General features: G+C 52.4%; 1 protein-coding gene across 3 annotated transcripts in view; it reads right to left on the reverse strand.

Moving 5' to 3' along the window:
- APBB1 (amyloid beta precursor protein binding family B member 1) overlaps window positions 1-12,579 on the reverse strand; it is a 43,729-nt gene that overhangs the window by 24,235 nt on the left and 6,915 nt on the right. For 2 of the 3 annotated variants that reach the window (XM_073661234.1, XM_073661232.1), the window contains exon 2: window positions 259-303. The exons of the other annotated variant lie outside the window; for it this stretch is intronic. The gene's annotated coding sequence lies outside the window, so the exon portion shown is untranslated. The remainder of the gene's footprint in view (window positions 1-258; window positions 304-12,579) is intronic. 3 annotated transcript variants of the gene reach the window in all.

Consider the following 12,579-nt stretch of genomic DNA (forward strand, 5'->3'; position numbering starts at 1 on the left):
GGACACGCGGCCAGAGAGAGCGAGGCGGCAGGACACGCGGCCAGAGAGAGCGAGCGAGCGAGGCGGCAGGACACGCGGCCAGAGAATTTATGACACAGAATCCCCTGAAGTGCGGTCGGAATATGTGGGACACAGGACGGTACAGGCGGCCGGGGCACAGGCGAGCGGGGCATAGGTGAGCAGGGCACAGGCGAGCGGGGCACAGGCGAGCAGGTTTTAGTGCCGCCATCTACAGCACCGAGCTCCTCTCCTCCTCACCTGGAATATCGGGAGGAAGCCGATCATTCTCTGCCACCACACCACCTGCAACGAGAGGAGGCCAATTACAGCCCTTCATCGCCATCACCTGCCGTCAGTACCACACAAGGGCCGTCTCCTTACTGACTGTCTCCATAATCTGCTTCTCTCTGCAGCTCTCAGGAGACTCCCGTCCCTCTGCTGGATCACAGATACTCATCGTGGAGCACGCTAGGAGTAGAGACGCCGTATACAAGCCACACTGATATCTGGGCTCATCAGGGTCCTAGAGAGATTCTCGCCTCCCCCACCCCCCCAGGGGAGGAGTCCTGAGGAGATAATTTGCATATTCCCACTGCATTTTGGGGTAAGTGAAGAGTCTCCGCGAGCTCAAAGAACACTGGATTTTGGCTGTTGGATCTGAAAAGAGGACATCGGTAAACCAGGGGAGGAGTCCTGAGGAGATAATTTGCATATTCCCACTGCATTTTGGGGTAAGTGAAGAGTCTCCGCGAGCTCAAAGAACACTGGATTTTGGCTGTTGGAGCTGAAAAGAGGACATCGGTAAACCAGGGGAGGAGTCCTGAGGAGATAATTTGCATATTCCCACTGCATTTTGGGGTAAGTGAAGAGTCTCCGCGAGCTCAAAGAACACTGGATTTTGGCTGTTGGAGCTGAAAAGAGGACATCGGTAAACCAGGGGAGGAGTCCTGAGGAGATAATTTGCATATTCCCACTGCATTTTGGGGTAAGTGAAGAGTCTCCGCGAGCTCAAAGAACACTGGATTTTGGCTGTTGGAGCTGAAAAGAGGACATCGGTAAACCAGGGGAGGAGTCCTGAGGAGATAATTTGCATATTCCCACTGCATTTTGGGGTAAGTGAAGAGTCTCCGCGAGCTCAAAGAACACTGGATTTTGGCTGTTGGAGCTGAAAAGAGGACATCGGTAAACCGCGCGCCTACCGGCGCGCGCATTTTGAAGCTTTTTTTTTTAAGCTTTTTTCACTGTTTTCAGAACATTAACAGTAAGAACATGGAAGAGTCCAGGAGCCATTTGGTGAGCTGCATATCCTGCTACATGTTCACAGACTTGCCAGTGGAAAAGCCAAACTTCACATGCCAGAAATGCAAGCTTGTGTCCCTGTTGGAGGAAAAGTTGCGAAATCTAGAAGAGAGGTTAACTACCTTGAAAATCATTAAGGAAGGTGAAGAGTTCTTAGACAGAGCAGAATTATCTCTTCATGATTCAGAAAGAGAAGAAATTCGAACTGCACCTGACGAAACAGAGGAATGGAAGCATGTGACCCACCGAAGCAGGAGGATCGAGAGGCAGTCAGCACCCATACTGCTCAGGAACCAGTACCAGGCTCTCTCGCAGGAGCACCATGAAGAAATACAGCAAGATAAGACTTTGCCAGCAATGAATAACCTTGTAAGCCCTCAGAATCCTCCTGGATGGAGAAAGAAGAATGTTGTGAAGAAAAAACGGAGAGTGGTGGTCATGGGGGATTCCCTGCTAAGAGGAACAGAGGCCGCTATCTGCAGACCAGACATAACCTCAAGAGAAATGTGCTGTCTTCCAGGAGCAAAAATTAAAGATGTGTCTGACAGGATATCAAGACTCTTCAGACCTACAGATCACTACCCATTCCTGCTAATACATGTGGGGACAAATGACACCGCAAGAAAGGACCTGGAAACCATCTGCAGTGACTTTGAAGACTTAGGCAAGAAAGTGAAAGAATTGGGAGCGCAGGTGGTCTTCTCATCCATCCTCCCAGTGGATGGCCATGGAACAATGAGGTGGAATAAGATTCTACAGGTGAACAACTGGCTACGTCGATGGTGCCGTCAACAAGGATTTGGATTTCTGGATCACGGAATGAATTACCTATACGATGGACTACTTGCTAGAGATGGGGTGCACCTTACGAAGACTGGAAAACATGTATTTGGAAGTCGCCTTGCTACACTCATCAGAAGAGCTTTATACCAGAACAATGTGGGAAGGGAAGCAAAAGGCCAGAAAAAGCCATACAGCTGACAAATACTATTGAGATCTCTGCTACTGGAAGTGGAAAGGAAGAACAAAGACAAAACAATTTAAATAATAAAAATATGGGAGGAAGAGAAACCAATCACAAACTAAAATGTTTTTATACAAATGCACAAAGCATGGGCAACAAACAAGGAGAATTGGAACTACTAATGCAGGAAAAGGAATATGATGTCATTGGAATCACTGAAACTTGGTGGGACGATACACATGATTGGAATAAAAGGCTAAAAGGATACAACTTATTTGCAAGAAACAGACTTGATAAACGAGGAGGAGGTGTTGCATTGTATGTTAGAAAAGCGTATATCTGCACAGAGATTGAAGCTTCAGAGACTGGGAGTTCTGTGGAAACTGTTTGGGTAAGAATACAAGGAGAGAACAACGGAAAGGACACCATTGTAGGCATTTACTACAGGCCACCTGGGCAAGCTGAAGATATGGATGAACTCTTTATGTATCAAATGACCAAGTTCTCCAAAAAATATGACGTAGTGGTCATGGGAGATTTCAACTATCCAGACATTTGTTGGGAATCTCTCTCAAGTAAAACTAACAGGTCAAGCAAATTCTTATCCTCTCTTGCTGACAACTTTATCTTCCAAAAGGTAGGGGAGAAAACAAGGGGATCTGCTACTTTGGATCTAATCCTTATAAACAGGGAGGAAATGGTTGAGGAGGTAAAGGTGGCTGGGACCCTAGGAGGCAGCGATCATGCTATTATAGAATTTTGGATAACTAGAGGAGGAAGACATGTGAAGACTCAAACTTCAAGGTTAGATTTTAGAAAGGCAGATTTTAAGAGACTCAGAAAGAGAATAGGAGGGATCCAATGGCTGGATGTCCTTAAGGACAAAAATGTCCAGGAAGGATGGGAAATTTTTAAAAATGAGATTCTCAAAGCACAATCGTTAACAATCCCGAAAAGTAGGAAGAATGGGAAGCATTTAAGGAAACCAGGATGGATGAACACAGAACTTAAACACATGCTAAAAAGAAAGAAAGAAATGTTTATTAAATGGAAAGAGGGAGGCATATCTAAAGAAGATTATAATGCAGTCTGCAGATCCTGTAGGGCACGTATCAGGTTAGCTAAAGCTGACAATGAATTAAGGCTTGCAAGAGATGTCAAAAGCAATAAAAAAGGATTTTGGGGGTATGTCAAAAGTAAAAGAAAAGTCAAAGATGCTATAGGATTTTTACAGGATGAAAATGGAGAAATGGTAAGAGAGGATGTTGAGAAGGCCGAACTTTTTAATTCCTATTTTGCATCTGTTTTCTCTCAGAAAGAAAATGTAACATCAACTGATCTTCACTGTCCTTTTAAAGGAATAGAGGAATCCAAGTTATCAGTAAACAGAAAGATTGTGAGGGAATATTTAGCTAACATAAATGAGTTCAAGTCTCCAGGTCCAGATGAATTACACCCCAGAGTACTGAAGGAGATTGTAGAAGAAATTTTAGAACCACTCTCCATAATCTTTGAAAATTCTTGGAGAACAGGAGAAGTCCCAGAAGACTGGAGAAGAGCAAATGTTGTTCCTATCTTCAAAAAGGGGAAGAAGGTGGACCCAGGGAACTATAGGCCGGTGAGTCTGACTTCTATACCAGGAAAGATCTTTGAACAAATTATTAAACAACATGTATGTAAGTACATGGATAAGAATGAAGTGATTAACCAGAGTCAGCATGGGTTTGTAACTAACAAGTCATGTCAGACTAACTTAATTTCCTTCTATGACAGAATCACTGACTGGGTGGATCAGGGAAATGCTGTAGATATAGTATATCTTGACTTCAGCAAAGCATTTGACAAAGTATCTCACATCATCCTTATTGAAAAAATGACCAAGTATGCAATGGACCAGGCAACTGTTAGGTGGATTCATAACTGGCTTAGTGATCGGACTCAAAGGGTGGTTGTAAATGGCTTCACATCCAGCTGGATGAATGTCTCAAGTGGGGTACCACAGGGCTCCGTCCTGGGACCTGTATTGTTCAACATCTTTATCAATGATTTAGATGAAGGAATTGAGGGTAAACTGATTAAATTTGCTGATGACACAAAGCTAGGAGGGATAGCTAATACTAGAGAAGAGAGAGAGAGGATTCAAAAAGACCTAAATAAACTGGAGCAGTGGGCAGCAACCAACAGAATGGTTTTTAACAGGGAAAAATGCAAAGTACTACATCTGGGCAATAAAAATGAAAAAAGCATATACAGAATGGGAGGAATAGAGCTAAGCAACAGTACATGTGAAAAAGACTTAGGTATACTAATAGATCATAGACTGAACATGAGTCAACAGTGTGATGCAGCAGCAAAAAAGGCAAATACAATTCTGGGATGTATTAACAGAAGCATACAGTCTAGATCACGTGAAGTCATTATCGGTCTTTACTCCTCTTTGGTCAGACCTCATCTGGAATACTGTGTACAGTTTTGGGCACCACATTTTAAAAAAGACATAGACAAACTGGAGCAAGTTCAGAGAAGAGCGACCAGAATGGTGACTGGTCTGCAAACCATGTCCTATGAGGAACGGTTGCAGGATTTGGGAATGTTTAGCTTGCAAAAAAGAAGACTGAGAGGAGACTTAATAGCTGTCTACAAATATGTCAAGGGCTGTCACATTGTAGAAGGATCATCTTTATTCTCATTTGCACAAGGAAAGACTAGAAGCAATGGGATGAAACTAAATGGGAGGAGACACAGATTAGATATTAGAAAAAACTTTTTGACAGTTAGGGTGATTAATGAGTGGAACAGGCTGCCACGAGAGGTGGTGAGTTCCCCTTCAATGGACGTCTTCAAACAGAGGCTGGACAGACATATGTCTGAGATGATCTAGTGAATCCTGCTTTGAGCAGGGGGTTGGACCAGATGACCCAGGAGGTCCCTTCCAACTCTACCATTCTATGATTCTATGATTCTATGTACATGGCCAGCAGCATGAGACTCCAGAGATCAGTCAGCGAGCTCATTCTGATCTCCGGAATCAGTACAGCTCCTGGAGATAAAAACCAAACCCCATATACAAATTTCACCAAAAAGGCCAGAAAGAAGGGTGGGCACGCCGCGCACACACACACAGCATACACACAGTGTATCTGTATCGCACACCGTATAAAGCACAATGTATATATACCGCACACCGTATAAAGCACAATGTATATATACCGCACACCGTATAAAGCACAGTGTATATATACCGCACACCGTATAAAGCACAATGTATATATACCGCACACCGTATAAAGCACAGTGTATATATACCGCACACCGTATACATACTGCCAGGGCTGTGGAGTCGGTATAAAATGGACCAACCCGACTCCTAACATATATAATACATCGGGTGCAGTTGTTCAATGCAGTTTGTGGGGAATATTTTTCCGTAAGGATTTGGGAAAGTTATTAAATGTCCTATAAATGTCCCTCCTATTCCTGATCTCAGGGTCCGGACTTTACTGAGATGAATCTGTGCTGCAGGAAATTTATCACTTACACATGAGCCGTGTATGAGGGGGCCGGAGCCATGTATGAGGGAGCCGGAGCCATGTATGAGGGAGCCGGAGCCGTGTATGAGGGGGCCGGAGCCATGTATGAGGGAGCGAGAGCCATGTATGAGGGGGCCGGAGCCGTGTATGAGGGAGCCGGAGCCATGTATGAGGGAGCCGGAGCCATGTATGAGGGAGCCGGAGCCGTGTATGAGGGAGTCGGAGCCGTGTATGAGGGAGCCGGAGCCATGTATGAGGGAGCCGGAGCCGTGTATGAGGGAGCCGGAGCCATGTATGAGGGAGCCGGAGCCATGTATGAGGGAGCCGGAGCCATGTATGAGGGAGCCGGAGCCATGTATGAGGGAGCCGGAGCCGTGTATGAGGGAGCCGGAGCCATGTATGAGGGGGCCGGAGCCATGTATGAGGGGGCCGGAGCCATGTATGAGGGAGCCGGAGCCATGTATGAGGGGGCCGGTGCCGTGTATGAGGGGGCCGGAGCCGTGTATGAGGGAGCCGGAGCCATGTATGAGGGAGCCGGAGCCGTGTATGAGGGAGCCGGAGCCGTGTATGAGGGAGCCGGAGCCATGTATGAGGGGGCCGGAGCCATGTATGAGGGGGCCGGAGCCATGTATGAGGGAGCCGGAGCCATGTATGAGGGAGCCGGAGCCGTGTATGAGGGAGCCGGAGCCGTGTATGAGGGAGCCGGAGCCATGTATGAGGGAGCCGGAGCCGTGTATGAGGGAGCCGGAGCCGTGTATGAGGGAGCCGGAGCCGTGTATGAGGGAGCCGGAGCCATGTATGAGGGAGCCGGAGCCGTGTATGAGGGAACCGGAGCCGCGTATGAGGGAACCGGAGCCGCGTATGAGGGAGCCGGAGCCGCGTATGAGGGAGCCGGAGCCGTGTATGAGGGGGCCGGAGCCGTGTATGAGGGGGCCGGAGCCGCGTATGAGGGAGCCGGAGCCGCGTATGAGGGAGCCGGAGCCGCGTATGAGGGAGCCGGAGCCGTGTATGAGGGGGCCGCAGCCATGTATGAGGGAGCCGGAGCCATGTATGAGGGAGCCGGAGCCGCGTATGAGGGGGCCGGAGCCATGTATGAGGGAGCCGGAGCCGCGTATGAGGGGGCCGGAGCCATGTATGAGGGAGCCGGAGCCATGTATGAGGGAGCCGGAGCCGCGTATGAGTGGGCCGGAGCCATGTATGAGGGAGCCGGAGCCGCGTATGAGTGGGCCGGAGCCATGTATGAGGGAGCCGGAGCCATGTATGAGGGGGCCGGAGCCATGTATGAGGGGGCCGGAGCCATGTATGAGGGGGCCGGAGCCATGTATGAGGGGGCCGGAGTCGTGGAAATTAAGGAGTCGGAGGTTTGGCATACCGACTCCACAGCCGTGAATACTGCACAGTGTATTTATATTGTGCAGCCTATACACACGCACACCCGCGCACACCGTACACCCGCACAGCGTACACACCGCACACACCGCACAGCGTACACCCGCACAGCCGCACACACACCGCAGTGTACGCACACACACACCACACAGAATACACACACACCGCACAGCGTACACACACAAACACCGCACAGCGTACACACACACACACCGCACAGAGTGTATACACACACACACCGCACAGCGTACACACACACCGCACAGCGTACACACACACACACCGCACAGCGTATACACACACACACACACACCGCACAGCGTACACACACACACACACACCGCACAGCGTACACACACACACCACACAGAATACACACACACACCGCACAGAATACACACACACCGCACAGAATACACACACACACACACACCGCACAGCGTACACACACACACACCGCACAGCGTACACACACACACACCGCACAGCGTACACACACACCGCACAGAATACACACACACCGCACAGCGTACACACACACCACAGCGTACACACACACACCGCACAGAATACACACACACCGCACAGCGTACACACACACACACCGCACAGCGTACACACACACCGCACAGAATACACACACACCGCACAGCGTACACACACCGCACAGCGTACACACACACACCGCACAGAATACACACACACCGCACAGCGTACACACACACACACCGCACAGCGTACACACACACACACCGCACAGCGTACACACACACCGCACAGAATACACACACACCGCACAGCGTACACACACACACCGCACAGAATACACACACACCGCACAGCGTACACACACCGCACGGAATACACACACACCACACAGCGTACACACACACACACCGCACAGAATACACACACACCGCACAGCGTACACACACACACCGCACAGCGTACACACACACACACCGCACAGAAAACACACACACCGCACAGAATACACACACACCGCACAGAACACACACCGCACAGAATACACACACACACACCGCACAGAATACACACACACCGCACAGCGTACACACACACACCGCACAGCGTACACACCGCACAGCGTACACACCGCACAGCGTACACACCGCACAGCGTACACACACACCGCACAGCGTACACACCGCACAGCGTACACACACACCGCACAGCGTACACACACCGCACAGCGTACACACACACACCGCACAGCGTACACACACACACACCGCGTACACACACACCGCACAGCGTACACACACACCGCACAGCGTACACAAAAGGCACAGCGTACACACACACCGCACAGCGTACACACACAGCGTACACACACACCGCACACACACCGCACAGCGTACATACACACCGCACAGCGTACACACACACACCGCACAGCGTACACACACACACCGCACAGCGTACATACACACCGCACAGCGTACACACACACACACACCGCACAGCGTACACACACACACACACCGCACAGCGTACACACACACACATCGCACAGCGTACACCCACACACACACCGCACAGCGTACACACACACACCGCACAGCGTACACACACACAGCGTACACCCGCACACCGTACACACGCACAGCGCGCACACCGCACACCCCGTACAGCGTGCACACCTCGCACAGCCCGCACACCGTGCACACCCCGCACAGCGTACACCTGAACAACCGCACAGCGTACACACCGCACAGCCACGCACACACCGCACAGCGTACACACGGCACAGCGTACACACACACACACACCGCACAGCGTACACACACACACCGCACAGCGTACACACACACACACACACCGCACAGCGTACACACACACACACCGCACAGCGTACACACACACACCGCACAGCGTACACACACACACAGCGTACACACACACACAGCGTACACACACACCGCACACACACACACCGCACAGCGTGTACACACACACCGCACAGCGTACACACACACACACCGCACAGCGTACACACACACACACAGCGTACACACACACACCGCACAGGTTTGGCATACCGACTCCACAGTCGTGAATACTGCACAGTGTATTTATATTGTGCAGCCTATACACACGCACACCCGCACAGCGTACACACCGTGTACACCGCACAGCGCGCACACCGTACACCCGCAGAGTACACACCGCGCACACCGCACAGCGTACACACACACACACACACCGCACAGCGTACACACACACACACCGCACAGCGTACGCACACACCGCACAGCGTACACACCGCACAGGTTTGGCATACCGACTCCACAGCCGTGAATACTGCACAGTGTATTTATATTGTGCAGCCTATACACACGCACACCCGCGCACACCGTACACCCGCACAGCGTACACACCGCACACACCGCACAGCGTACACCCGCACAGCCGCACACACACCGCAGTGTACGCACACACACACCACACAGAATACACACACACCGCACAGCGTACACACACAAACACCGCACAGCGTACACACACACACACCGCACAGAGTGTATACACACACACACCGCACAGCGTACACACACACCGCACAGCGTACACACACACACACCGCACAGCGTACACACACACCGCACAGCGTACACACACACACACACACCGCACAGCGTACACACACACACACCGTACACACACACCGCACACACACACACCGCACAGCGTGTACACACACACCGCACAGCGTACACACACACACCGCACAGGTTTGGCATACCGACTCCACAGTCGTGAATACTGCACAGTGTATTTATATTGTGCAGCCTATACACACGCACACCCGCACAGCGTACACACCGTGTACACCGCACAGCGCGCACACCGTACACCCGCAGAGTACACACCGCGCACACCGCACAGCGTACACACACACACACACACCGCACAGCGTACACACACACACACCGCACAGCGTACACACACCGCACAGGTTTGGCATACCGACTCCACAGCCGTGAATACTGCACAGTGTATTTATATTGTGCAGCCTATACACGCACACCCGCGCACAGCGTACACCGGCACAGCGTACACACCGCACAGCGTGCACACCCACACCGCGCACAGCGTACACACCCACACATCGCACAGCGTACACACACACAGCACAGCCGCACACACCGCACAGCATACACACACAGCACAGCCGCACACACCACACCGCACAGCCGCACACCGCACAGCACAGCCGCACAGCGTACACACACACACCGCACACACACACCGCGCACAGCGTACACACACACACACCGCGCACAGCGTACACACACCGCACAGCGTACACACACCGCACAGCGTACACCCACACACCGTACACACGCACACTGCGTACAGCGTGCACACCCCGCACACCGTACACACCGCACAGCGTGCACACCCCGCATAGCGTACACCTGAACAACCGCACAGCCGCGCGCACACCGCACAGCGTACGCACACCGTACACACACACACCGCACAGCACACACACACCGCACAGCGTACACACACACTGCACACACACACACACCGCACAGCGTACACACACACACACCGCGTACACACACTGCACACACCGCACAGCGTACACACACACTGCACACACACCGCACAGCGTACACACACACACTGCACACACACACACACTGCACACACACACACACACCGCGCACAGCGTACACACACACACCGCGCACAGCATACACACACCGCACAGCATACACACACACACAGAACACACACAGAGTACACACACCGCACAGCACACACACACCGCACAGCATACACACACACTGCACACACACACCGCACAGCGTACACACACACACACCGCACAGCGTACACACACACCGCGCACAGCGTACACACACACACACCGCGCACAGCGTACACACACACACACCGCGCACAGCGTACACACACACACACCGCGCACAGCGTACACACCGCGCACAGCATACACACCGCGCACAGCATACACACACCGCACAGCATACACACACCGCACACACACAGAGTACACCCACACACCGCACAGCATACACCCACACACCGTACACACGCACACCGCGTACAGCGTGCACACCCCGCACAGCGTACACCTGAACAACCGCACAGCCGCGTACACACCGCACAGCGTACACACACACGCACACCGCACGCACACGCACACAGCGTACACACACACCGCACAGAATACACACACACACACTACACACACACACACCGCACAGCGTACACACACACTGCACACACACACACACCGCACAGCGTACACACACGCACACAGCGTACACACACACCGCACAGAATACACACACACACTACACACACCGCGCACAGCGTACACACACACACCGCGCACAGCGTACACACACCGCACAGCGTACACACCCACACACCGTACACACGCACACTGCGTACAGCGTGCACACCCCGCACACCGTACACACCGCACAGCGTGCACACCCCGCATAGCGTACACCTGAACAACCGCACAGCCGCGCGCACACCGCACAGCGTACACGCACACCGCACACCGTACGCACACCGTACACACACACACCGCACAGCACACACACACCGCACAGCGTACACACACACTGCACACACACACACACCGCACAGCGTACACACACACTGCACACACACACACCGCGTACACACACTGCACACACACACACACCGCACAGCGTACACACACACACACTGCACACACACACACACACACACACCGCACAGCGTACACACACACACTGCACACACACACACACACCGCACAGCGTACACACACACACCGCACAGCGTACACACACCGCGCACAGCATACACACACCGCGCACAGCATACACACACACACAGAACACACACACACCGCACAGCACACACACACCGCACAGCGTACACACACACCGCGCACAGCGTACACACACACACCGCGCACAGCGTACACACACACACCGCGCACAGCGTACACACACACATCGCGCACAGCGTACACACACACACCGCGCACAGCGTACACACACACACACCGCGCACAGCGTACACACACACACACCGCGCACAGCGTACACACACCGCGCACAGCGTACACACCGCGCACAGCATACACACACCGCACAGCGTACTCACACCGCACACACACAGAGTACACACACACACCGCACAGCATACACCCACACACCGTACACACGCACACCGCGTACAGCGTGCACACCCCGCACAGCGTACACCTGAACAACCGCACAGCCGCGTACACACCGCACAGCGTACACACACACGCACACAGCGTACACACACACCGCACAGAATACACACACACACACACACCGCACAGCGTACACACACACTGCACACACACACACA

Source organism: Phyllobates terribilis, unplaced genomic scaffold (genome assembly GCF_046119375.1).
Source record: "Phyllobates terribilis strain yellow unplaced genomic scaffold, ASM4611937v1 Scaffold_2__4_contigs__length_985480577, whole genome shotgun sequence".
NCBI lineage: Eukaryota > Metazoa > Chordata > Amphibia > Anura > Dendrobatidae > Phyllobates > Phyllobates terribilis.